This window comes from Pseudophryne corroboree, chromosome 4 (assembly GCF_028390025.1).
Source record: "Pseudophryne corroboree isolate aPseCor3 chromosome 4, aPseCor3.hap2, whole genome shotgun sequence".
Classification (NCBI taxonomy): Eukaryota; Metazoa; Chordata; class Amphibia; order Anura; family Myobatrachidae; genus Pseudophryne; species Pseudophryne corroboree.
This window is the reverse complement of record NC_086447.1, coordinates 735,859,114-735,883,428: the sequence shown is the minus strand read 5'-3', so window position 1 is coordinate 735,883,428 and position 24,315 is coordinate 735,859,114. Positions and strand designations below refer to the sequence as shown.

The 24,315-nt window shown below is 45.7% G+C and overlaps 1 long non-coding RNA gene across 2 annotated transcripts in view; it reads left to right on the top strand.

The window, feature by feature from the left end:
• The window catches only part of LOC134910261 (uncharacterized), a 1,286,324-nt gene that overhangs the window by 476,918 nt on the left and 785,091 nt on the right, over positions 1–24,315 (top strand). The window lies entirely within an intron of this gene.

The following is a 24,315-nucleotide window of genomic DNA, read 5'->3' as shown; positions in this document are numbered from 1 at the left end:
AAACCACACTACTTGATGGTCACTGGATCCTAGGTTTTCACTCACATATATGTCTGATATTCCATTCCCATTTGTGAGTATTAAATCTCACACCCTCTCTCACACCCTCCTGACACTTGGCCAACATTGCGGGGTATCATCATACAACCCATTAAGAACCTAGCAATCTGGTGGACCATTATGCAATAGATAGCATCTATCCTTGTGTATCTATGCCTATCTCCCTATAGATTGTAAGCTTGCGAGCAGGGCCTTCCTACCTCTATGTCTGTCTGTTTTTCCCCAGGTTTGTTCTATTACTGTTGTTCTAATTGTAAAGCGCAACAGAATATGCTGCGCTATATAAGAAACTGTTAATAAATAAAGAAATAAATAAATCTAATATTGCAACTTTGTAAGTGGGCTCCCTCACCAATTGTTTGAGAGATGCTCCATGCAAGAAATTTAGAAATTTGCCACTTGTAGTTGAACTTGCAAAAGACTCCTCTCAATTTATATCAGATTAAATTCTCCCATGTTTATGACCACTCCCTTTAAATCCAGTTTCATGATATCCAGCAATAGGTTCCTGCCCAATTCCTTCGCCTGGCCTGGTGGTCTATAGATCACCCCAGTGCAAAATCCTTGTCCCCTGTTTCTGTGGTCACCCAAAGGGCCTCAAGTTTTTCTTCAATATTATGTATTAAAGTAGCATTACAGTGCATCCGAAAAGTATTCACAGCGCTTCACTTTTTCCACATTTCGTTATGTTACAGCCTTATTCCAAATTAGAATAAATTAATTTTTCTCTCAAAATTCTATACACAATACCCCATAATGACGTGCAAAAAGTTTTTGCTAATTTATTATAAATAAAAAAACTAAGAAATCACATGTACGTAAGTATTCACAGCCTTTGCCATGAAGCTCAGAATTGAGCTCAGGTGCATCCTGTTTCCAGTGATCATCCTTGAGATGTTCCTACAGCTTAATTGGAGTCCACCTGTGGTAAATTCAGTTGATTGGACATGATTTGGAAAGGCACACACCTGTCTATATAAGGTCCTACACTCCCAGGAGTCAGTAGGTGGCGCAGCAGCTGCTCACGTCAAAGAGCCGCCCTGAGGAGGATATACGATGTCGGACGGTTGTAAGTGGAGACCGTGAAAGAAACCGCTACGGACACGTTGATGCACAACAGATTGTGAGTGGGGTACGCCCCAGTGACGTGCGGTGGGGTGAGGCAGGTGACGCAGAGCCTTTCCTGTCATACTTACATTTGTACCAGAGTTTTGATTGTATAAAGTATATGAAAAATATAAAGAATATGTTTAAAATATCTTTTTTGCATTATTGTAATCATTTTTATAGCCAAATCTCTGGAGTAAAAAGTCTATGGCAGGTGAGGCAGTGCCTCACCTGTGTATCTTTTCCGCACATCTCTGATTAAAAATCACCAAATTTCCATGAGTTTATACTGCTGCACCTGTGTATAACGCCCAGATATACCCTTTGGCTTATACTGTGTGTGTAAATCTTGCTCTGGTGCTAGCTAGGGCCTCCTTAGCCTTTTAGCTCACCACACGTCCCTGGTACGCCCATTTTTTAGAGATTTCCAGTATATTTACAATTTACATGAAAGATACCTTTATAGGTTTTATCCCATACTTATGGATGTAAGTACGGTACGCACATTATCGTTCATGTAATAGGGGTAGAATAAAAGGGAATATAACACATATTACACTCCCTACATGGGTGTTTGTTGTTCCATGCTTTTCCCTATATGAGATCCTGTGGACATCAATCATCCTAGGAGGACAACTATCCCGGAGACACGACATTAGAGACGAAAGATGCCTTTATATGAGGATAATCACACGTTCTTACGTGAGTACGGTACGACAATGCTTACCATCTACAAAGTCCCACCCTAACGAAGGGATTTGAACTAAGAAAGATTCAACAATTGGTGCATTATTTCTTATTTTCAAGGGACGTTGGACATTTCAAAGACCTCACAGCATCCTAAGAAGCAGAAAATAGGGAACTTAGACAGACTGATCCACGACACAGATTTCACTGAACGTCTGGACACTACAAGAAATTTATTCCAGTTGTGCGCAGTAGTGACACTCCTTCTTTCTGTCTGTTTTTGTATTATGTGGGGTTGAGAGTGACGCCCGTGTGTGTTGCCTTTGCAGCCTCCCAGGGCGCAGCAGTTCCTTTAACCGTTTTTCCTTTACAAAGATAGGTGTGCCAAGCTTGTGGCATCATATTCAAAAAGACTTGAGGCTGTAATTGCTGCCAAAGGTACATCAACAAAGTATTGAGCAAAGGCTTTGAATATTTATATACATCTGATTTAAATTTTTTATTTTTAAGAAAATTTCAAAAATCTCAAAAAACACTTTTTCTCTAACGTCCTAAGTGGATGCTGGGGACTCCGTAAGGACCATGGGGAATAGCGGCTCCGCAGGAGACTGGGCACATCTAAAGAAAGCTTTAGGACTATCTGGTGTGCACTGGCTCCTCCCCCTATGACCCTCCTCCAAGCCTCAGTTAGATCTTTGTGCCCGAACGAGAAGGGTGCACACTAGGGGCTCTCCGGAGCTTCTTAGTGAAAGTTTTAGTTTAGGTTTTTTATTTTCAGTGAGACCTGCTGGCAACAGGCTCACTGCATCGAGGGACTAAGGGGAGAAGAAGCGAACTCACCTGCGTGCAGAGTGGATTGGGCTTCTTAGGCTACTGGACATTAGCTCCAGAGGGACGATCACAGGCCCAGCCTGGATGGGTCCCAGAGCCGCGCCGCCGGCCCCCTTACAGAGCCAGAAGGCAGAAGAGGTCCGGAAAATCAGCGGCAGAAGACGTCCTGTCTTCAACAAGGTAGCGCACAGCACTGCAGCTGTGCGCCATTGCTTTCAGCACACTTCACACTCCGGTCACTGAGGGTGCAGGGCGCTGGGGGGGGGCGCCCTGAGACGCAATAAAAAACACCTTGGATGGCAAAAAATGCATCACATATAGCTCCTGGGCTATATGGATGCATTTAACCCCTGCCAGAATACATAGAAAAACGGGAGATAAGGCCGCCGATAAGGGGGCGGAGCCTATCTCCTCAGCACACTGGCGCCATTTTCCCTCACAGCTCCGTTGGAGGGAAGCTCCCTGTCTCTCCCCTGCAGTTACTACACTACAGAAAGGGTTAAAAAAGAGAGGGGGGGCACTAATTACGCGCAGTATTAAAGATACAGCAGCTATAAGGGGAAAAACACTTATATAAGGTTATCCCTGTATATATATAGCGCTCTGGTGTGTGCTGGCAAACTCTCCCTCTGTCTCCCCAAAGGGCTAGTGGGGTCCTGTCCTCTATCAGAGCATTCCCTGTGTGTGTGCTATATGTCGGTACGTTGTGTCGACATGTATGAGGAGAAAAATGATGTGGAGACGGAGCAGATTGCCTGTAATAGTGATGTCACCCCCTAGGGGGTCGACACCTGAGTGGATGAACTGTTGGAAGGAATTACGTGACAGTGTCAGCTCTGTATAAAAGACAGTGGTTGACATGAGACAGCCGGCTACTCAGCTTGTGCCTGTCCAGACGTCTCATAGGCCGTCAGGGGCTCTAAAGCGCCCGTTACCTCAGATGGCAGATATAGACCCCGACACGGATACTGACTCCAGTGTCGACGGTGAAGAGACAAATGTGACTTCCAGTAGGGCCACACGTTACATGATTGAGGCAATGAAAAATGTTTTACACATTTCTGATAATACGAGTACCACCAAAAAGGGGTATTATGTTCGGTGAGGAAAAACTACCTGTAGTTTTCCTGAATCTGAGAAATTAAATGAGGTGTGTGATGATGCGTGGTTTTCCCCCGATAACAACTGATAATTTCTAAAATGTTATTGGCATTATATCCTTTCCCGCCAGAGGTTAGGGTGCGTTGGGAAACACCCCCTAGGGTGGATAAAGCGCTCACACGCTTGTAAGGGCTCTACCCTCTCCTGAGATGGCCGCCCTTAAGGATCCTGCTGATAGAAAGCAGGAGGGTATCCTAAAATGTATTTACACACATACTGGTGTTATACTGCGACCAGCAATCGCCTCAGCCTGGATGTGCAGTGCTGGGTTGGCGTGGTCGGATTCCCTGACTAAAAATATTGATACCCTAGATAGGGACAGTATATTTTTGCCTATAGAGCATTTAAAAGATGCATTTCTATATATGCGTGATGCACAGCGGAATATTTGCCGACTGGCATCAAGTCTAAGTGCGTTGTCCATTTCTACCAGTAGAAGGTTATGGACACGTCAGTAGTCAGGTGATGCGTATTCCAAACGGCATTTGGAAGTATTGCCTTATTAAAGGGAGGAGTTATTTGGGGTCGGTCTTTCAGACCTGGTGGCCACGGCAACAGCTGGGAAATCCACGTTTGTACCCCAGGTCGCCTCTCAACATGAGAAGACGCTGTATTATCAGGCGCAGTCTTTTCGTGAACAAGCGGGCAAAAGGTTCCTCATTTCTGCCCCGTGACAGAGGGAGAGGAAAAAGGCTGCAGAAATCAGCCAGTTCCCAGGAACAGAAACCCTCTCCCGCCTCTGCCAAGCCCTCAGTATGACGCTGGGGCTTTACAAGCAGAATCAGGCACGGTGGGGGGCCCGTCTCAATGAATTTCAGCGCGCAGTGGGCTCACTCGCAAGTAGACCCCTGGATCCTTCAGGTGATATCTCAGGGGTACAAATTAGAATTCGAGACGTCTCCCCCTCGCCGTTTCCTAAAGTCGGCTTTACCGATGTCTCCTTCTGACAGGGAGACAGTTTTGGAAGCCATTCACAAGCTGTATTCCCAGCAGTTGATAATCAAGGTACCCCTCCTGCAACAGGGAACGGGGTATTATTCCACACTGTTGTGGTACCGAAGCCGGACGGCTCGGTGAGACCGATTCTAAATCTAAAATCTTTGAACACTTACATACAGAGGTTCAAATTCAAGATTGAGTCACTCAGAGCAGTGATTGCGAACCTGGAAGAAGGGGACTACATGATGTCTCGGGACATCAAGGATGCTTACCTTCATGTCAAAATTTACCCTTCTCATCAAGGGTACCTCAGGTTTATGGTACAGAACTGTCACTATCAGTTCAGACGCTGCCGTATGGATGGTCCACGGCACCCCGGGTCTTTACCAAGGTAATGGCCGAAATGATGATATTCCTTCGAAGGAAGGGAATTTTAGTTATCCCTTACTTGGACGATTCCCTGATAAGGGTAAGATCCAGGGAACAGTTGGAGGTCGGTGTAGCACTATCTCAGGTAGTGTTGCGGCAGCACGATTGGATTCTCAATATTCCAAAATCGCAGCTGGTTCCGACGACTTGTCTTCTGTTCCTAGGGATGATCCTGGACACAGTCCAGAAAAAGGTTTTTCTCCCGGAGGAGAAAGCCAGGGAGTTATCCGAGCTAGTCAGGAACCTCCTAAAACCGAGCCAAGTCTCAGTGCATCAATGCACAAGGGTTCTGGGTAAAATGGTGGCTTCCTACGAAGCAATCCCATTCGGCAGATTCCACGCAAGAACTTTCCAGTGGGACCTGCTGGACAAATGGTCCGGGTCGCATCTTCAGATGCATCAGCGGATAACCCTGTCACCAAGGACAAGGGTGTCCCTCCTGTGGTGGTTGCAGAGTGCTCATCTTCTAGAGGGCCGCAGATTCGGCATTCAGGACTGGGTCCTGGTGACCACGGATGCCAGCCTGCGAGGCTGGGGAGCAGTCACACAGGGAAGGAATATCCAGGGCTTAGGGTCAAGCCTGGAGACATCACTTCACATAAATATCCTGAAGCTAAGGGCCATTTACAATGCTCTAAGCTTAGCAAGACCTCTGCTTCAAGGTCAGCCGGTGTTGATCCAGTCGGACAACATCACGGCAGTCACCCACGTAAACAGACAGGGTGGTACAAGAAGCAGGAGGGCAATGGCAGAAGCTGCAAGGATTCTTCGCTGGGTGGAAAATCATGTGATAGCACTGTCAGCAGTATTCATTCCGGGAGTGGACAACTGGGAAGCAGACTTCCTCAGCACGACCTCCACCCGGGAGAGTGGGGACTTCACCCAGAAGTCTTCCACATGATTATAAACCGTTGGGAAAAACTCGACAGGTATTGCGCCAGGTCAAGGGACCCTCAGGCAATAGCTGTGGACGCTCTGGTAACACCGTGGGTGTACCAGTCAGTGTATGTGTTCCCTCCTCTGCCTCTCATACCAAAGGTACTGAGATTGATAAGATGGAGAGGAGTAAGCACTATATTCGTGGCTCCGGATTGGCCAAGAAGGACTTGGTAACCGGAACTTCAAGAGATGCTCACGGTGGATCCGTGGCCTCTACCTCTAAGAAGGGACCTGCTCCAGCAAGGACCCTGTCTGTTCCAAGACTTACCACGGCTGCGTTTGACGGCATGGCGGTTGAACGCCGGATCCTGAAGGAAAAAAGGCATTCCGGATGAAGTCATCCCTATCCTGATCAAAGCCAGGAAGGATGTAACCGCAAAACATTATCACCGCATTTGGCGAAAATATGTTGCGTGGTGCGAGGCCAGTAAGGCCCGACGGAGGAAATTCAACTGGGTCGATTCCAACATTTCCTGCAAACAGGAGTGTCTATGGGCCTGAAATTGGGGTCCATTAAAGTTCAAATTTCGTCCCTGTCAATTTTCTTCCAAAAAGAACTAGCTTCAGTCCCTGAAGTTCAGACGTTTGTAATAGGGGTACTGCATATACAGCCTCCTTTTGTGCCTCCAGTGGCACTTTGGGATCTCAATGTAGTTTTTGGGTTCCAAAAGTCACATTGGTTTGAACCACTTAAATCTGTGGAGTTAAAATATCTCACATGGAAAGTGGTCATGCTGTTGGCCCTGGCCTGGGCCAGGCGCGTGTCAGAATCGGCGCCTTATCTGATTTTCCATTCGGACAGGGCGGAATTGAGGACTCGTCCTCAGTTTCTCCCTAAGGTGGTTTCAGCGTTTCACCTGAACCAACCTATTGTGGTGCCTGCGGCTACTAGGGACTTGGAGGACTCCAAGTTGCTAGACGTTGTCAGGGCCCTGAAAATATATGTTTCCAGGACGGCTGGAGTCAGGAAAACTGACTCGCTGTTTATCCTGTATGCACCCTACAAGCTGGGTGCTCATGCTTCTAAGCAGACTATTGCTCGTTGGATTTGTAGTACAATTCAGCTTGCACATTCTGTGGCAGGCCTGCCACAGCCAAAAATCTGTAAATGCCCACTCCACAAGGAAGGTGGGCTCATCTTGGGCGGCTGCCCGAGGGGTCTCGGCTTTACAACTTTGCCGAGCAGCTACTTGGTCAGGAGCAAATACGTTTGTAAAATTCTACAAAATTGATACCCTGGCTGAGGAGGACCTGGAGTTCTCTCATTTGGTGCTGCAGAGTCATCCGCACTCTCCCGCCTGTTTGGGAGCTTTGGTATAATCCCCATGGTCCTTACGGAGTCCCCAGCATCCACTTAGGACGTTAGAGAAAATAAGAATTTACTTACCGATAATTCTATTTCTCGTAGTCCGTAGTGGATGCTGGGCGCCCATCCCAAGTGCGGATTGTCTGCAATACTGGTACATAGTTATTGTTACCAAAAAATCGGGTTATTGCTGTAGTGAGCCATCTTTTCTAGAGGCTCCTCTGTTATCATGCTGTTAACTGGGTTCAGATCACAAGTTGTACGGTGTGATTGGTGTGGCTGGTATGAGTCTTACCCGGGATTCAAGATCCTTCCTTATTGTGTACGCTCGTCCGGGCACAATATCCTAACTGAGGCTTGGAGGAGGGTCATAGGGGGAGGAGCCAGTGCACACCAGATAGTCCTAAAGCTTTCTTTAGATGTGCCCAGTCTCCTGCGGAGCCGCTATTCCCCATGGTCCTTACGGAGTCCCCAGCATCCACTACGGACTACGAGAAATAGAATTATCGGTAAGTAAATTCTTATTTTTTTTGTCATTATGGGGTATTGTGTGTAGAATTTTGAGAGAAAAAAATAAGAATTTACTTACCGATAATTCTATTTCTCGTAGTCCGTAGTGGATGCTGGGAACTCCATAAGGACCATGGGGAATAGCGGCTCCGCAGGAGACTGGGCACAAAAGTAAAGCTTTAGGACTACCTGGTGTGCACTGGCTCCTCCCCCCATGACCCTCCTCCAAGCCTCAGTTAGGATACTGTGCCCGGACGAGCGTACACAATAAGGAAGGATTTATGAATCCCGGGTAAGACTCATACCAGCCACACCAATCACACCGTATAACCTGTGATCTGAACCCAGTTAACAGCCTGATAACAAAGGAGCCTCTGGAAAGATGGCTCACAACAACAATAACCCGATTTAGTTAACAATAACTATGTACAAGTATTGTAGACAATCCGCACTTGGGATGGGCGCCCAGCATCCACTACGGACTACGAGAGATAGAATTATCGGTAAGTAAATTCTTATTTTCTCTGACGTCCTAGTGGATGCTGGGAACTCCGTAAGGACCATGGGGATTATACCAAAGCTCCCAAACGGGCGGGAGAGTGCGGATGACTCTGCAGCACCGAATGAGAGAACTCCAGGTCCTTCTCAGCCAGGGTATCAAATTTGTAGAATTTAGCAAACGTGTTTGCCCCTGACCAAGTAGCTGCTCGGCAAAGTTGTAAAGCCGAGACCTCTCGGGCAGCCGCCCAAGATGAGCCCACCTTCCTTGTGGAGTGGGCATTTACAGATTTTGGCTGTGGCAGGCCTGCCACAGAATGTGCAAGCTGAATTGTACTACAAATCCAACGAGCAATAGTCTGCTTAGAAGCAGGAGCACCCAGCTTGTTGGGTGCATACAGGATAAACAGCGAGTCAGATTTTCTGACTCCAGCCGTCCTGGAAACATATATTTTCAGGGCCCTGACAACGTCCAGCAACTTGGAGTCCTCCAAGTCCCTAGTAGCCGCAGGTACCACAATAGGCTGGTTCAGGTGAAACGCTGAAACCACCTTAGGGAGAAATTGAGGACGAGTCCTCAATTCTACCCTGTCCGTATGAAAAATCAGGTAAGGCTTTTATAAGATAAAACCGCCAATTCTGACACGCGCCTGGCCAAAGCCAAGGCCAACAGCATGACCACTCTCCATGTGAGATATTTCAAATCCACAGATTTAAGCGGTTCAAACCAATGTGATTTCAGGAACCCCAAAACTACATTGAGATCCCAAGTTGCCACTGGAGGCACAAAAGGAGGCTGTATATGCAGCACCCCCTTGACAAACGTCTGAACTTCAGGAACTGAAGCCAGTTCTTTCTGGAAGAAAATCGACAGGGCCGAAATCTGAACCTTAATGGATCCTAATTTTAGGCCCATAGACACTCCTGTTTGCAGGAAATGCAGGAATCGACCCAGTTGAAATTCCTCTGTAGGGGCCTTCCTGGCCTCGCACCACGCAACATATTTACGCCAAATGCGGTGATAATGTTTTGCGGTTACATCCTTCCTGGCTTTGATCAGGGTAGGGATGACTTCATCCGGAATGCCTTTTTCCTTCAGGATCCGGCGTTCAACCGCCATGCCGTCAACGCAGCCGCGGTAAGTCTTGGAACAGACAGGGTCCTTGCTGGAGCAGGTCCCTTCTTAGAGGTAGAGGCCACGGGTCCTCTGTGAGCATCTCTTGAAGTTCCGGGTACCAAGTCCTTCTTGGCCAATCCGGAGCCACGAGTATAGTTCTTACTCCTCTCCGTCTTATAATTCTCAGTACCTTCGGTATGAGAGGCAGAGGAGGGAACACATACACTGACTGGTACACCCACGGTGTTACCAGAGCGTCCACAGCTATTGCCTGAGGGTCCCTTGACCTGGCGCAATACCTGTCCAGTTTTTTGTTGAGGCGGGACGCCATCATGTCCACCTTTGGTTTTTTCCAACGGTTCACAATCATGTGGAAGACTTCTGGGTGAAGTCCCCACTCTCCCGGGTGGAGGTCGTTCCTGCTGAGGAAGTCTGCTTCCCAGTTGTCCACTCCCGGAATGAACACTGCTGACAGTGCTATCACATGATTTTCCGCCCAGCGAAGAATCCTTGCAGCTTCTGCCATTGCCCTCCTGCTTCTTGTACCACCCTGTCTGTTTACGTGGGTGACTGCCGTGATGTTGTCCGACTGGATCAACACCGGCTGACCTTGAAGCAGAGGTCTTGCTAAGCTTAGAGCATTGTAAATGGCCCTTAGCTTCAGGATATTTATGTGAAGTGATGTCTCCAGGCTTGACCCTAAGCCCTGGATATTCCTTCCCTGTGTGACTGCTCCCCAGCCTCGCAGGCTGGCATCATTGGTCACCAGGACCCAGTCCTGAATGCCGAATCTGCGGCCCTCTAGAAGATGAGCACTCTGCAACCACCACAGGAGAGACACTCTTGTCCTTGGTGACAGGGTTATCCGCTGATGCATCTGAAGATGCGATCCGGACCATTTGTCTAGCAGGTCCCACTGGAAAGTTCTTGCGTGGAATCTGCCGAATGGAATTGCTTCGTAGGAAGCCACCATTTTTCCCAGGACCCCTTGTGCATAGATGCACTGACACTTGGCCTGGTTTTAGGAGGTTTCTGACTAGTTCGGATAACTCCCTGGCTTTCTCCTCCGGGAGAAACACCTTTTTCTGGACTGTGTCCAGGATCATTCCTAGGAATAGAAGACGTGTCGTCGGGATCAGCTGCGACTTTGGAATATTGAGAATGCAACCGTGCTGCCGCAACACTACTTGAGATAGTGCTACCCCGACTATCAACTGTTCCCTGGATCTTGCCCTTATCAGGAGATCGTCCAAGTAAGGGATAAATAAAATTCCCTTCCTTCGAAGGAGTATCATCATTTCGGCCATTACCTTGGTAAAGACCCGGGGTGCCGTGGACAAACCAAACGGCAGCGTCTGAAACTGATAGTGACAGTTCTGTACCACAAACCTGAGGTACCCTTGGTGAGAAGGGTAAATTGGGACATGGAGGTGAGCATCCTTGATGTCCAAAGACACCATATAATCCCTTTCTTCCAGGTTCGCAATCACCGCTCTGAGTGACTCCATCTTGAATTTGAACCTTTGTACGTAAGTGTTCAAGGATTTCAGATTTAAAATAGGTCTCACCGAGCCGTCCGGCTTCGGTACCACAAATAGCGTGGAATAATACCCCTTTCCCTGTTGCAGGAGGGGTACCTTGATTATCACCTGCTGGGAATACAGCTTGTGAATGGCTTCCAATACCGCCTCCCTGTCGGAGGGAGACGTCGGTAAAGCAGACTTTAGGAAACAGTGAGGGGGAGACGTCTCGAATTCCAATTTGTACCCCTGAGATACCACCTGAAGGATCCAGGGGTCCACCTGTGAGTGAGCCCACTGCACGCTGAAATTCCTGAGACGGGCCCCCACCGTGCCTGGGTCCGCTAGTGAAGCCCCAGCGTCATGCTGAGGACTTGGCAGAAACGGGAGAGGGCTTCTGTTCCTGGGAACTGGCTGTTTGCTGCAGCCTTTTTCCTCTCCCTCTGCCACGGGGCAGAAATGAGGAGCCTTTTGCCCGCTTGCCCTTATGGGGCCGAAAGGACTGCGCCTGATAATACGGCGTCTTCTTATGTTGAGAGGCTACCTGGGGTAAAAATGTGGATTGCCCAGCAGTTGCCGTGGCCACCAGGTCCGATATACCTACCCCAAATAACTCCTCCCCTTTATAAGGCAATACTTCCATATGCCTTTTGGAGTCAGCATCACCTGACCACTGCCTCGTCCATAACCCTCTTCTGGCAGAAAAGGACAACGCACTTACTCTTGATGCCAGTCGGCAAATATCCCTCTGTGCATCACGCATATATAGAAATGCATCTTTTAAATGCTCTATAGTCAGTAATATACTGTCCCTATCTAGGGTATCAATATTTTCAGTCAGGGAATCCGACCCCGCCACCCCAGCACTGCACATCCAGGCTGAGGCGATTGCTGGTCGCAGTATAACACCCGTGTGAGTGTATATACATTTTAGGATATTCTCCTGCTTTCTGTCAGCAGGTTCCTTAAGGGCGGCCGTATCAGGAGACGGTAGTGCCACCTGTTTAGACAAACGTGTGAGCGCTTTATCCACCCTAGGGGGTGTTTCCCAACGTGCCCTATCCTCTGGCGGGAAGGGGTATGATGCTAAAAACCTTTTAGGAATTATCAGTTTTTTATCGGGGGAAACCCACGCTTCATCACACACCTCATTTAATTCCTCAGATGCAGGAAACACTACAGGCAGTTTTTTCTCACCAAACATAATACCCTTTTTAGTGGTACTTGTATTATCAGAAATATGTAAAACATTTTTTCATAGCCTCAATCATGTAACGTGTGGCCCTACTGGAAGTCACATTCGTCTCTTCATCGTCGACACTGGAGTCGTGTCGGCGTCTGTATCTGCCATCTGAGGTAACGGGCGTTTTAGAGCCCCTGATCGCTTTTGAGACGCCTGGACAGGCACAAGCTGAGTAGCCGGCTGTCTCATGTCATCATTTTTGTCACGTAATTCCTTCCATAAGCTCAGCCACTCAGGTGTCGACTCCCTAGGGGGTGACAACTCCATTACAGGCAATTGCTCCGCCTCCACACCATTTTCCTCATACATGTCGACACAATCGTACCGACACACAGCACACACACAGGGAATGCTCTGATAGAGGACAGGACCCCACTAGCCCTTTGGGGAGACAGAGGGAGAGTATGCCAGCACATACCAGAGCGCTATATATATACAGGGATAACCTTATAGAAGTGTTTTTCCCCTTATAGCTGCTGTTTCATTAATACTGCGCCTAATTAGTGCCCCCCTCTCTTTTTTAACCCTTTCTGTAGTGCAGTAACTGCAGGGGAGAGCCAGGGAGCTTCCCTCCAACGGAGCTGCCTTTTTCGCAGACTTTTCTCCCGCATTTTTATGGATTCTGGCAGGGGTTAAAATACATCCATATAGCCCTGGGGGTTATATGTGATGTATTTTCGCCAGCCAAGGTGTTTTTATTGCTGCTCAGGGCGCCCCCCCCCAGCGCCCTGCACCCTCAGTGACCGGAGTGTGAAGTGTGCCTGAGGAGCAATGGCGCACAGCTGCAGTGCTGTGCGCTACCTTGGTGAAGACTGATGTCTTCTGCCGCCGATTTTCCGGACCTCTTCTTGCTTCTGGCTCTGTAAGGGGGCCGGCGGCGCGGCTCTGGGACCGGACTCCGAGGCTGGGCCTGTGTTCGGTCCCTCTGGAGCTAATGGTGTCCAGTAGCCAAGAAGCCCAAGCTGGCTGCAAGCAGGCAGGTTCGCTTCTTCTCCCCTTAGTCCCTCGATGCAGTGAGCCTGTTGCCAGCAGGTCTCACTGAAAATAAAAAACCTAAAACTAAACTTTTTCTAAGAAGCTCAGGAGAGCCTCCTAGAATGCACACTTCTCGGCCGGGCACAAAAATCTAACTGAGGCTTGGAGGAGGGTCATGGGGGGAGGAGCCAGTGCACACCAGGTAGTCCTAAAGCTTTACTTTTGTGCCCAGTCTCCTGCGGAGCCGCTATTCCCCATGGTCCTTACGGAGTTCCCAGCATCCACTAGGACGTCAGAGAAAATGAATTTATACCAGTTTGGAATAAGGTTGTAACATAACAAAATGTGGAAAAAGTGAAGCGATGTGAATACTTTCCAGATGCACTGTATGGCTTTTTACACATATATCATCAATTAACTTTGGCACTGAGAGAGTTAAACTAAGGTGGGGCCGAGGAGCAGCCTGGGCAAAGATAAAATGACTGGTGAATCTGTGAGAAGTGTTCATTATCATACGAGAAACAAATATGCTGATGTGACCAATCAATTTCCAAGTTATTTCCTTCACGCTAGTTCAGCTTCCTATTTCATTGTGAGTTGTTCTGATGTATTCCCATTTTATTTCTGAAACTTTTCTGCTTCATATGTAATTCTTTTGAAATATTTTTTGTAACTTTAAGCCTTGAACTATTTTTTCCAAAATAAAAATAGTTCATTTAGCGTATTTCTTTGTGTTACTTAAAGAACATATAGGGGTCTATTCAATTCAAGTTGGAATTCCTGACTTGTCGGAGATACGGCAGTTTCTGACATTTTAAGGTCAAATCCAGATTCAACCTATTTAATCAAACTGCCATTTATCCGACAATTCAGGAATTCCAACTTGTCGGAAAACACGTGGATCGGCAGATTAGCCACGGATCCACGTGTTTTGTTGGATTAGCGACCAAATCCGACAGGTTTTAGCCCCGTTTGCGACAATGTCAATCCGACTTTAAAAAAAGTCAGATTGGCACTGTCGGAAACAGCCAAAACCTGTTGGAAACGGCCACAAATTGAATACTGAAATGTCAGATCCTTTCCGTCAGAAAGGATTCAACATCAATTGAATAGACCCCATAGGCCTTTAAATGTCAAAATCCATGCTACATAAATGTAATATTATCCTTGGAATATTAATAATTTTGTATGTATAGGTTGAAGCAAAGGACTACCTGGTGACAGATCACTAAATGAATCCTTGCTGGGGACAGAAACATTTTGGTATTAATTGTGAGTGCTGGTGTGACCATAAGCACAACCAGTGACTTCAGAGTGACGTATTTGGGAGCCGGCTGGGGTCGTGACACTGGAAAATTGTAAAAGTTATAATTTTATAGCCAACTTTAAAAAAAAAATATAATGTATAAACAGTTGAAGAAATGTTAGGTCTGAATGGCAAGTATTTAAGTGTTGTTGTTGTTATTGTTATTATTATTATTATTATTATTATTATTAAGAACTGTGATAGAATGTTCTGACTAATTGTGACACTTCTTCAACAGAAAAAGTGCCATGCAGATGTTATAAGCAAAGACTTATAGATTCACCATTATAATGTGAATCTACTGTACAAGTCCCTGTATATACCATCTTGCACTGGTAGTAGCTACAGTACTGTTGTTTCAAGTGTTCCATAACAGCACCTTCTCACATCTACTGCAATAATGTCACAACATCTAATTTGTAGCACTGTCATAACTGCTATTTTTGCACCTTGACTCTTTCATTGTTATGTTTTATTTTATTTTATTTTATTTATTGTTAAAAAAAAATTTTTTGGGGGGGTGGGTTAATTATAAATTAGAATAACTGGGCTATTTGTGAGGGTATGTCGCCATTGTCTTAGTTATATGTGCCTATAGATGTAAATGTAACTCAGAATATATTTTTCCATTTACAATATGCATGGGAGATGTATACTGTCTCCCCTTGAAAGTATAGGTTAAGGCCTGGCCTGTAAAGGTGATCTCCACCCCTTAATGTTGTTTAAATATCTCATTTGACAAAACAAAGCCTTGCATTCGAATACAGCAGGGAACACCGCAGCCAGCCCAGCCAGGGGTGTCACTAGGGTCAGTAAACCTTGGTGCGCCAGACAGCAGTCTGCCCCCCCCCCCCCTTCCCCTCGTGCCTCCAGCATTGTAGACCAAAAAGGGGCATGACCTTGTAGGAAGTGGGTGTGGCGGCCTTGTGCTCAACCCTATTTTCATCACTCTGGGGGCATGCCCAGTATTCACAGAGATGCTGGGCTACCCCCCAAACTCATCTGGCTGCACCGCACCAAGATAATGTCACAGTGCAGCACCCTGCTCCCTGACACTGAGGAGGAGCGGGATGGAATTTTGGCATCGTCTCTTGGAGGGTGATCCCCAGATGCAGTCCGCACCCACCACACTCCCCTAGGTACACCTCTGTGCCCAGCTCCTCCCAGATGACACAAAGTTCTGCATCAACTACAGATGCCATTCATACAAATGGATGCAGTTGCGCAAAGTGGAGTACATAATATAGCATTCTTTGCATTGCAGAGGTGCATTGCAAGATATTTCTATATAACATCAGTAGTAATATAGTTTGGGAAATTTTGCAAGCATTGATACTAACAGTGCTGCCTGCAATACTGGATTTCTTGTTTGCAACTATTCACGTGATATTTATTTTCTTCACACTCAGCACAATATACATGATACATGTGATGCCTATGCAACAAATTCCAAATGTTAATTTGACCTTGTGTGAATTCTTACTTTAATGATCATCTCTTGGTAAAAAAAAAGGATGTTAAAACCTTTGTTTTATTGTCTTTTTTGTTTTATTAGTAATCTTTAGTTAAACAAACATTCCACACCAGCATCAGCAACAGATACTGAGATAAAAAGACACAGATCAGAAGTCAGACAAGCTGTGTTCCATCTTGCAAGGGGAGGGAGGGGGGTGACTATGAATCACTATGACCTATGTTCAGGTCATAGTGACTACAGCAAATCACTGTCCTTGTCCAGAAATTCGTTGGTGGCCCCCTGACTGCAATGAGGAATCCAAAGAATGGGGAGATGTAATTTATTATGCAGGGTATTGGGAGATAAGAGCTTGAAACGGGACTCTCCTAAAGGATTCGCTAGGGTAGACAACTATGATGTTTAGAGCCCACAAGTGTCCCAGGTAATTCAGGACAGTCTCCAGGTTTCCACTAATATTTTGTAACATAAAAATATTTTGTTCTTCTATAATTTATGTATCAAATGTTTAGGACAAGTGGGACTAGGTTCCTATAGTTTACTTAGTTTTGACACACAAAAAGGATGTATGGGGTTACTTTCCCTTTGCACACAACAGGGATATGTACATGCTTTTATTTTATAAATTTATGGTGTATTTAGGTAAATTATTGCATAGATTGATCGAGCTTTACCAAGACTAAAGTAAAAAGGGTCAACATTCCATCTAAATTAAATAATATTTTACATAAAAACATTTTTTTGCTTTCAGTGCTTATATTAGTGTCATGTGTAATCTACCCTCCTGTATTATACCCATTGAAATGTACTGTAAATTTATATGGGAACGCTGCAATAACGATAAGCTTTTTGTGTTATTCATTGCTGTAGTTTTAGAACATTTTGAAGAAGAACTGCCAAAATATTTGATTATTTTACGCCAAGAGAAGTGAGGTTAATACATCAGCTTAATAAAAATATTAACATTACTAATGTCAAGCAAATATACAGTGCAGCATGACATCCTTCATCTCTGGCAGTCAAATCTGTTTTCTTAAGTCTGTATACTATGCAAATTTATTAAAAAAGAAAAAACAACAACATACAATGTATCTATCTCGGTATTAAGTGACTGATGAAAAGATTAACCTCTTTTAAAAGTGAAGATTTATTTCAGCAATAGGCTTTTGTATAATGCAAACTCAGTACCAATATGTACGGATAAATTTAGCGTAAAAGCTAACAAAGCTACCTGCATCTCATTTTATTTATTTATTTTTCTTCCAGTCTACAATGCAGAATCGCACCATATATGAATTGCACAGGTTCTGTGGCTGGTTTCCAAGTGTACCTGAATCTCTGCAACTCATATGTGTCCCTGCTTAAAGTAAGATGCATGGTATTCATGTGACCGGTGGTCAGCAGACTGACGGTAATATGACCTCCCCCAAAATCCCACCCCCTCACTATCCCGACGGTCGGCATGCCGACCAACAGTGACTATTACCACTCAGGAAAAATAGTTTCAGTATTTTCATTTTCAATGTATTAAATTATATTTTGGTATTCTTAGTTATTATTTTACAGTTTGTCATGTGGAGGATTCTGTGATATTGTAGGTTGTAGTGTTGGGATGGTCAGATGCAGTGGCGTTTCTGTGTATTAAGCCGCATACACACGGTGTGATATACAGTGCATCCGGAAAGTATTAACAGTGCTTTACTTTTTCCACATTTTGTTATGTTACAGCCTTATTCCAAACTGGAATAAATACATTTTTCCCTTAAAATTCTACACACAATATCCCATAATGACAACATGAAAAATTTTTTTTTAGAAATTTATTAATAATAAAAACCTAAGAAATCACATGTACATAAGTATTCACAGCCTTTGCCATGAAGCTCAGAATTGAGCTCAGGTGCATCCTGTTTCCAGTGATCATTAAAGTAGCATTACAGTGCATCCGGAAAGTATTCACAGCGCTTCACTTTTTCCACATTTTGTTATGTTACAGCCTTATTCCAAACTAGAATAAATTAATTTTTCCCTCAAAATTCTACACACAATACCCCATAATGACGTGCAAAAAGTTTTTGGCAAATTTATTAAAAATGAAAAACTAAGAAATCACATGTACATAAGTATTCACAGCCTTTGCCGTGAAGCCCAGAATTGAGCTCAGGTGCATCCTGTTTCCAGTGATCATCCTTGAGATGTTCCTACAGTTTAATTGGAGTCCACCTGTGTTAAATTCAGTTGATTTGACATGATTTGGAAAGGCACACACTTGTCTATATAAGGTCCCACACTTGACAGTGCATGTTTGAGCACAAACCATGCATGAAGTCAAAAGAATTGTCTGTAGACCTCCGAGACAGGATTGTCTCGAGGCACAAATCTGGGGATGAGTACAGAAAGATATCTGCTGCTTTGATGGTCCCAGTGAGCACAGTGGCCTCCATCATCCGTAAATGGAAGAAGTTCGGAACCACCAGGACTCTTCCTAGAGCTGCCCAGCCATCTAAACTGAGCATTTGGGGGAGAAGGGCTCTAGTCAGGGAGGTGACCAAGAACCCGATGGTCACTCTGTCAGAGCTACAACATTCCTCTATGGAGAGAGGAGAACCTTCCAGAAGGACAACCATCTCTTCAGCAATCCACCAATCAGGCCAGTATGGTAGAGTGGCAGACGGAAGCCACTCCTTAGTAAAAAGCACATGGCATTGGCAGCCTGCCTGGAGTTTGCCAACATGCACCTGAAGTAATTTCAGACCATGAGAAACAAAATTCTCTGGTCTGATGAGACAAAGATTGAACTCTTGTCGTGAATGCCAGATGTCATGTTTGGAGGAAACCAGGCACCGCTCATCACCAGGCCAATACCATCCCTACAGCGAAGCATGTTGGTGGCAGTATCCTGCTGTGGGGATGTTTTTCAGCGGCAGAAACTGTGAGACTAGTCAGGATAGAGGGAAAGATGAATGCAGCAATGTACAGAGACATCCTGGATGAAGACCTGCTCCAGAGCGCTCTTGATCTCAGACTGGGGCAATGGTTCATCTTTCAGCAGGACAACGATCCCAAGCACACAGCCAAGATATCAAAGGAGTGGCTTCAGGACAACTCTGTAAATGTCGTTGAGTGGCCCAGCCAGAACCCAGACTTGAATCCGATTGAACATCTCTGGATGGATCTGAAAATGGTTGTGCACCGACGCTTCCCATCCAACCTGGTGGAGCTTGAGAGGTCCTGCAAAGAGGAATAGGCAAAACTGCCCAAAGATAGGCGTGCCAAGCTTGTGGCATCATATTCAAAAAGACTTGAGGCTGTAATTGCTGCCAAAGGTGCATCAACAAAGTATTGAGCAAAGGCTGTGAATACATAAATATGTACATGTGATTTCTTAGTTTTTTATTTTTAATACATTTGCAAAAATCTCAAAAACACTTTTTTTACATTATCATTATGGGGTATGGTGTGTAGATTTTTGAGGGGAAAAAAATAAATTTATTCCAGTTTGGAACAAGGCTGTAACATAACAACAAAATATGGAAAAAGTGAAGAGCTGTGAATACTTTCCGTATGCAGTGTAACTACCGATATGGACTATATAGTCTATAGCAATAGAAAACAGTGCATATCGCACCGTCTGTATACACCTTATGATGCCGATGTGCGGTCCTGCAGGATCAGTATCGCTAGAAAAAAAATAGACTGTGCAGGCATGGCAATTTTGACTAGAAAGTGTACAATCTAGTTTCTAGCAGGGACGTGCAGCCTGTCATAATCAGTGAATTAATACAAAGAAGATATTTATAACACATATTCTGTGTCATAATTATCTTCTTTGCATTTTTCTAATAATTTTGGCCCTGAAAATGTAGTCCAATCTTGATGGGAGGCAGCAAGATCTCTGCCTCACATTGATAATTAAAAACCGTCTGAAGCGGGTGGGCGGGGTCAAACCACGGGCTGTAAAAGCCCATTGAAAAAAACTGAGGAAAGGGGCAGCTATACAGCTGCCTCATTGATGGGGCTGTGCCTTTAGCACACATGAAAGCACGCCCCCTGTCAGTCATTGGGTAGAGGATCCAGCACTGCTTTAGAGGAAGTCAAATGGCTAAACCTTAGAAACGTGTTAAGCCACGCCCCTATACTGTGATTTATGCTGAAGCACCCCAGAACTCTGCTGCAGCAAAGCAGTGCAAGGCTTCCCGGCATATTTGACTTTCCTCATCATTAGCTGATTAACAAGTAACATTTGCCATGTGCATGACCCCTGCCTGGAGGAGACTGATAAAATCATGGGAGACAGCAGTGCTGTGTACACCAAAGGTCAGAGGCCAGCAGCCAGGCATCAATCATTTGACACTCTGCACTACAGTATATGAGGAGACACAGGAGACAATGCAGGGTGAGTAACCCATAGCTCTGTAACTTTGCTCACAGGCACATGATAGAGTTGCTCAATAGTCCTTTCTGCACTATGGGCATTATTTAGACTCAGACGCAGCTGCGCATTTATATACAGCGGCCGCATCTATAGGTTGTGCGCACATGCTCCTGCCGCAGTATGCGTGCGCATGTTGTCATAATGCGATCGCATCCCGGAATATGAGATTGCATCATGATTGACAGCTGCGGGCGTCGGGTGGGGGAGAAAGGGGGGGGAGGGTGCGACGCTGCGGTATTTGATGGGCATGGTCTGGACAACACAAGCGCGTCCACACCATTTTCAGGGTGGCTGTGTGACGTCACATGCAGCCGCTGCGAGACAAAAGATGGCGCCGGGTCACCTTCTAGTACAGCCAGACTGCGCAAGTAGGGGATGTCCTCTAATCGATGCATTTGCAATTAAATTACAAATGCATCTCAGGGCGGCGCAACACACATGGTGGGTGGCTTTGCCCTGTGCTGTGCGGTCCCCAGTATGTGAGTAGATGGACGCAGATCTTGCTGCAGATCTGCGTCCATCTTTGAATAGCCACTTATATACAGCATTGTGTTCTTAAATCTGTGCTTCATTATCCATCAAAAAGGTCTGCATAGGCCCTTATTGTATGGCTGTACCATTGTAAAGCACTGGGATCAATGGGAATAAAATACTGCTTACATCCACTGCTTTACAGCCGTGCATATTTATAACAAATTATTTCTGTTCTAATGCGTGGCAATGTGCGAGCTCTGCGTTATATGGGATTGGGTAAAAGACTCTGGAATGCCGTACCGTACTGACATCCTGCAGCAAACTCTGCCAGCCAGTGTCCCGTCCATGTCTGTGACAGCTGTCGCCAAGGAGGGAGAGATTACAGCCTCCCTGTATGGTCCGGAGACGGCTAATAACAGGAACAGACCGGACCATACGGGGAGGCTGTAATCTCTCCCTCCCTGTTACCCTGGTGACAGCTGTCACAGACCTCCCCCCCCCTTACAGGACACCCCCCCAGATGGGGATGGACAGGGATGAGCACTACAAGCTCCAGAATGGCAGAGTTTGCTGCAGCGAGCCAGTTCAGCATTCTGGGGTCCGGGCCGTTCCGTTTTTATAATCTAATCCTGCATTATACTGTGGTTTTATAAACACAAACAAATTTGTAAAGATACCTCCCTTCTGCCCCTAAGCGTGCCTCCCCAGTCACTGACCTCGCCGCACGTCACTGGTTTCTAGTATAGCCAAAATTGTATATAGCCAAAATTGCACCTGGTGTATAGTCAATATCGGTGGTTCTGGGCTCTGGGGAGTTCAAAGAATATCGCAAAGTCAAAATCGGCCTTTAGGTAGAATCGCACCAGGGGGGTCATTCCGAGTTGTTCGCTCGTTGCCGATTTTCGCTACGGAGCGATTAAGGCAAAAATGCGCATGCGCATGGTACGCAGCGCGCATGCGCTAAGTATTTTAGCACAAAACTTAGTAGATTTACTCACGGCCGAACGAAGAATTTTCATCGTTGAAGTGATTGGAGTGTGATTGACAGGAAAGGGGCGTTTCTGGGCGGAAACTGACCGTTTTCTGGGACTGTGCGGAAAAACGCAGGCGTGCCAGGATAAAACGCGGGAGTGTCTGGAGAAACGGGGGAGTGGCTGGCCGAACGCAGGGCGTGTTTGTGATGTCAAACCAGGAACGAAACGGACTGAGCTGATCGCAGTGTAGGAGTAAGTCTCGAGCTACTCAGAAACTGCCAAGAATTATTTATTCGCAATTCTGCTAATCTTTCGTTCGCAATTCTGCTAAGCTAAGATACACTCCCAGAGGGCGGCGGCCTAGCGTGTGCAATGCTGCTAAAAGCAGCTAGCAAGCGAACAACTCGGAATGAGGCCCATGTATAGGCCCCTTATGTCATGTAGTGGGTATCCAGCCAAAATGGCCACATTCAGAATGTAGATACCAAAATGTTAACAGTTTCTGAATATCACCAGTCAGAATATCAAATGAACATAAGGTTTATAAGAAACATGTCGACATTCACCAAACTCTTTCGTTTCTGAGGTAAGTTTAAAAAAGAAAGAAAAGAATGATGCAGAGACGTTAAATGATTGTTCAATGATATTGGAGACTACTTTTTACCTGGTTTTAGGCACAATAATTAAAATTTCTTATCACGGTAATAAGAAATAATGTACTGTACCCCTGGGGTGTATGAAAATACACCCATGGGGACAGGTCCCTGCAATGTGTAAAAGTAAAGTGATCGCTAATGCGATCACTTTCATTTAGTGATGTGCACCGGACATTTTTCGGGTTTTGTGTTTTGGTTTTGGATTCGGTTCCCCGGCCGTGTTTTGGATTCGGACGCGTTTTGGCAAAACCTCCCTGAAAAGTTTTTGTCGGATTCGGGTGTGTTTTGGATTCGGGTGTTTTTTTACAAAAACCCCTCAAAAACAGCTTAAATCATAGAATTTGGGGGTCATTTTGATCCCATAGTATTATTAACCTCAATAACCATAATTTACACTCATTTTTAGTCTATTCTGAACACCTCACACCTCACAATATTATTTTTAGTCCTAAAATTTGCACCGAGGTCGCTGGATGACTAAACTAAGCGACCCAAGTGGCCGACACAAACACCTGGCCCATCTAGGAGTGGCACTGCAGTGTCAGACAGGATGGCAGATTTAAAAAATAGTCCCCAAACAGCACATGATGCAAAGAAAAAAAGAGGTGCACCAAGGTCGCTGGATGGCTAAGCGACACAAGTGGCCGACACAAACACCTGGCCCATCTACGAGTGGCACTGCAGTGTCAGGCAGGATGGCACTTCAAAAAAATAGTCCCCAAACAGCATATGATGCAAAGAAAAAAAGAGGCGCAATGAGGTAGCTGTGTGACTAAGCTAAGCGACCCAAGTGGCCGACACAAACACCTGGCCTATCTAGGAGTGGCACTGCAGTGTCAGACAGGATGGCAGATTTAAAAAATAGTCCCCAAACAGCACATGATGCAAAGAAAAAAAGAGGCGCAATGAGGTAGCTGTGTGACTAAGCTAATTGACCCAAGTGGCCGACACAAACACCTGGCCCATCTAGGAGTGGCACTGCAGTGTCAGACAGGATGGCAGATTTAAAAAATAGTCCCCAAACAGCACATAATGCAAAGAAAAAAAGAGGTGCACCAAGGTCGCTGGATGGCTAAGCTAAGCGACACAAGTGGCCGACACAAACACCTGGCCCATCTAGGAGTGGCACTGCAGTGTCAGGCAGGATGGCACTTCAAAAAAATAGTCCCCAAACAGCACATGATGCAAAGAAAAAAAGAGGCGCAATGAGGTAGCTGTGTGACTAAGCTAAGCGACCCAAGTGGCCGACACAAACACCTGGCCCATCTAGGAGTGGCACTGCAGTGTCAGACAGGATGGCAGATTTAAAAAATAGTCCATAAACAGCACATGATGCAGCACATGATGCAAAGAAAAAAAGAGGCGCAATGAGGTATACTTGACGACACAGAGGTAGGTAGAGCAGTGGCCTACTGTACCGTACTGCTATATACTATATACTGGTGGTCAGCAAACTGTGCAAAACTGAAATGCACCACAGGTATGGATGGATAGTATAATTTATGACACAGGGGTAAGTAGAGCAGTGGCCTTCTGTACCGTACTGCTATATATTATATACTGGTGGTCAGCAAAATTATGCACTGTACTCCTACTATATACTACAATGCAGCACAGATATGGAGCGTTTTTCAGGCAGAGAACGTATAATACTGGTGGTCACTGGTCAGCAAA